General features: G+C 41.2%; 1 pseudogene; it reads left to right on the top strand.

The window, feature by feature from the left end:
• The first annotated feature begins 3,298 nt into the window (after positions 1-3,298).
• LOC115835931 lies at positions 3,299-3,689 on the top strand (annotated as a pseudogene).
• Positions 3,690-4,235: the final 546 nt, after the last annotated feature.

Genomic DNA, 4,235 nt, shown 5'->3' with positions numbered 1-4,235 from the left:
TTCCACACTACCCCAGCAGAAGTTTTCCATGAGGACTCCACCCCTGCAGCAAACTTCTGCCTGGACATCCAGGCATTTCCATACATCCTCTGAAATCTAGACAGAGGTTCCCAAACCTCAATTCTTGACTTCTGTGCACCCACAGGTTCAACACCACATGTAAGACTCCAAGGCTTGGGTCTTGCACCCTCTGAGGCAATGGCCTGAGCTGTATGTGCAACCTGAGCTGTACATTGGCCCCTTATAGCCACAGCTGGAGCTGAGGCAGCTGGGTCATAGGGCACCATGTCTTGAGGCTGCATAGAGCAGGGAGGCCCTGGCCTGCCCACCAAACCATTTTTCCCTCCTAGGCCCCCAGGCCGGTGATGGGAGGGCCTGCTGTGAAGGTCTCTGACATGCTCTGGAGAGACATTTTCCTCATTGTCTTGGTGTTAACATTTGGCTCCTCATTACTTATGAAAATTTCTGCAGCCAGCTTAAATTTCTCTCCAGAAATGAAATGGTTTTTTCTTTTTTATCGCATCATCGGGCTGCAGATTCTCCAAACTTTTATGCTCTGCTTCCTCTTGAACCCTTTGCCACTTAGAAATTTCTTCTGCCAGATACCTTAAATCATCTCTCTCAAGTTCAAAGTTCCACAGATCTCTGGAGCAGGGGCAAAATGCCACTAGTCTCTTTGCATTGCAAGAGTGACCTTTACTCCAGTTCCCAACAAGTTCCTCATTTACATCTGAGACCACCTCAGTCTGGACTTTATTGTCCGTATCGCTATCAGCATTTTGGTCAAGCCATTCACAAGTCTCTAGGAAGTTCCAAACTTTCCCACATCTTCCTGCCTTCTTCTGAGCCGTCCAATTCTCTAGGAAGTTCCAAACATTTCCACATTTTCTGTCTTCTTCTGAGCCCTCCAAACTGCTCCAACTTCTGCTGTTACCGAGTTCCAAAGTTGCTTCCACATTTTTTCGTATCTTTACAGCAGCACCCCAGTACCTAGTACCAATTTACTGTATTAGTCTGTTCTCATGCTGCTAATAAAGACATCCCAAGACTGGATAATTTATAAAGAAAAGAGGTTTAATTGACTCACAGTTCAGCATGACTGGGGGAGGCCTCAAGAAACTTATAATCATGGCAGAAGGGGAAGCAAACACGTCCTCCTTCACATGGTGGTAGCAAGGACAAGTGCAGAGCAAAAGGGGGAAAGCCCCTTATAAAACCATCAGATCTCATGAGAACTCACTCACTATTGTGAGAACAGCATGAAGGTAACTGCCCCAATTATATTACCTCCCACCAGGTCCCTTCCATGACACATTCGGATTATGGGAACTATACATAATGAAGCCTGGTGAAGTAAAACGATATGTTGTCTATGATTTGATATAAAGTACTGTAGCAAAGGAAAACAAAAAGAAAAAGGAACAGATGATACAATAGCAAAATCTTGATAATTTGGGGGTATGAATGAGGTGTATTTGGGGGTTCATTTTCTATTCTCTTGATTTTTGTGTGTGTTTGAAATTTTTCATAAAAATGGGAAGAGAATAGAGCATATTTTCAGCTTTTTCTAAACTGCTGAGTCTTAAGTATGTTTGCACATTATAATGTCCACATTTACATGGAGAAACACTTCCTGGGGACAAGGTGAAATGGTGGAAAGAGCCTTGATTTAGGAGTCCAAGGACTTGAGGAGGGAGGGAGCTTGCCTGTAGCAAAGGCAGCAAGGGCAGAGGAATGGCTGGTTTGTAACACGTGTGTGTGTGTGTGTGTGTGTGTGAGTGTGTGTATAAAGTCATATATATATATGATTCCTGGGAGAGGACTAAGTCTTGAGGAGTGAAAGACATGGTGATTTGTTTCGAGGCTTGTTGAGTTTGAGTTTAAGGTCCTTGAGACATACAAGAAGTGATGTCAACAATGCGATTCATGTCAAAGTCTGGAGCACAGAAGAGAGAACAGTGTAAGTCTCTAGTTTGATAGAAAAAGGCAGTTTACCTTTAGATGTTTCCATGTAATTGTGTTGCTGCTACAGCACATGCAAGCATTTCATAGCTATAATACCTATGAGAAGCAAGGACTCTTATAAAGCAATATAAAGCTGTGTTTTATTTGTTTCACAAATGAGCAAGTTCATTTTTATAGGAAAGCAGTTACCTTTCTCCTGCTTTTTATCTTTTACTGCAGACGTGGGGGAATTCTGGCAGTAGCTGAGACCCTTCTGAGCCAATCTCCCTTTATTTTTTCCTACTATTACAGTTTATTTTTCGTGATATACATCTGCCAGTTACTAGTTAGATAGACTTTCCGTTGAAGGAGGTTGCTCTGAATTGCAATCTAACAACACCTAACTAGGAATGCCCCCTCTGCCCCATGAGAGAAAGTCACTAAGAGAACTGTTGCAATTATCTAAGAGTCAGATCCCAAGTTGTTTTAGATATAAAGCAGAATGAGGTAAGCTGGAGTGGGAGGTAGGGAGTAGTGGTGGTAATGAGGATGTTAATTTCTCATCCCATTTTTAAGAAAGTCTGTAAAATGTTGCTTATGAAAATGACTTGGTCTCATAAAGGGGTATAACTACTTTAGAGTCTTTCAGAAACTCAGATGTATCCTGTGGTTAACTGTCCATTTTTGGCTTAGTTTTGCTTAGCCTCCCAGAGAACCATTTTAATAACACTGTATTTTTAACTGGGAAAAAATGATTTGATGGTGCATTAATTTCTCCTTTGATGACACTTAGAGTTCACCACTGTTCCCTTGCTACACCTACCTATTCACTTCTAGCTTTTCCTAATGTTTTCCTAGTTTCGCAGAGCAGTATATGATAGTCAGTACAAATGATCAAAACACTACCTCCGATTTATCTAATTGTTTCTCCTGAAGCCTTTGGCATGATTTCACATGTACAATTTCACCAGAATTTATATGACATTTCTGTCAAAGAGTTAGGGAATGACAGGTGCTACTATTCCCATTTTTTGTTAGGAACAAGAGTGACCCACAGAGTTAGTAAATATCAGAACCAGGGCTAGAACATAGGTGTTTCTATTTCTATCCGAACATGTGAAAAAGAAAGAAAGATCAAAGGATAAAGAAGGGTGTAGAAGAAAGACCAGCAAAGAAAAAGTAAAATGAGTTTGTTTACTTATTCCTTCAAGAAACAAAAAAAAATCATCTTCAATGTTCCCATTTCTGGGAATACATGATGAATGATGAATGGTTACATGCCAGGAGCCAAAGCTCTAATGGGAGAGGCATTCCCGTAAATATTCCAGTATACACATTTTCTTTCCATGCTGCCATAATTGTGCACATGAATGTCCTGGCTGATGCTTTCAAGAGCATCAACAATGTCGAAGAGAGACAAACACCAGGTTCTTATTAGGCTGTGCTCCAGAGGCATTATCCAGTTTGTAACTGTGATGAAACATGATTACATTGGCAAATTTGAAATCATTGATGATCACAGAGCTGGGAAAATTGTTGTGAACCTCACAGTCAGGTTAAACAAGTGTGGAGTGATCAGCCCCAGATTTGATGTGCAACCTAAAGACCTAGAAAGATGGCAGAATAATATGCTTCTGTCTCATCAGTTTGGTTTTATTGTGCTGACCACCTCAGCTGGCATCACAGACCTTGAAGAAGCAAGACAAAAACACACAGGAGGGAAAATTCTTGGATTCTTTTTCTAGGGATGTAATACATGCTTATAAGAAAAATGCCTCAATGGACCAAAAAAAAAATATTGCAGTATAATGGAAGAATTAAAGAAGTGCCATGGGAGAAATAGTGAGCAAAATGAATTATAACATTAAATTTTTTTTTTTGAGATGGAGTTTTTGCTCTTGTTGCCCAGGTTGGAGTGCAACGGGCTCACTGCAACCTCCACTTCCTGAATTCAAGCGATTCTCCTGCCTCAGCCTCCCGAGTAGCTGGGGTTACAGGTGTGTGCCACCACGCCTGGCTAATTTTGTATTTTTAGTAGAGACAGGGTTTCACCATGTTGGCCAGGCTGGTCTCGAACTCTGACCTTTGGTAATCTGCCCACCTCGGCCTCCCAAAGTGCTGGAATTACAGGCATGAGCCACCGCGCCCGGACTACATCAAATATTTTTTGCTGATGGTCTCACTTTCTCAATTCCAAATATCTAAGATCTTCTCATTTGTTTGTCTTGTAGTGGATACCGTGTATTATCTGATGTTACTATTTTGTATTCAGACACCGTTGTCTCTTAATA

This window comes from Nomascus leucogenys, chromosome 1a, assembly GCF_006542625.1.
Source record: "Nomascus leucogenys isolate Asia chromosome 1a, Asia_NLE_v1, whole genome shotgun sequence".
Classification (NCBI taxonomy): domain Eukaryota; kingdom Metazoa; phylum Chordata; class Mammalia; order Primates; family Hylobatidae; genus Nomascus; species Nomascus leucogenys.
Note: the sequence above shows the minus strand (reverse complement) of the source record. Positions and strands in the feature narration are given on the sequence as shown.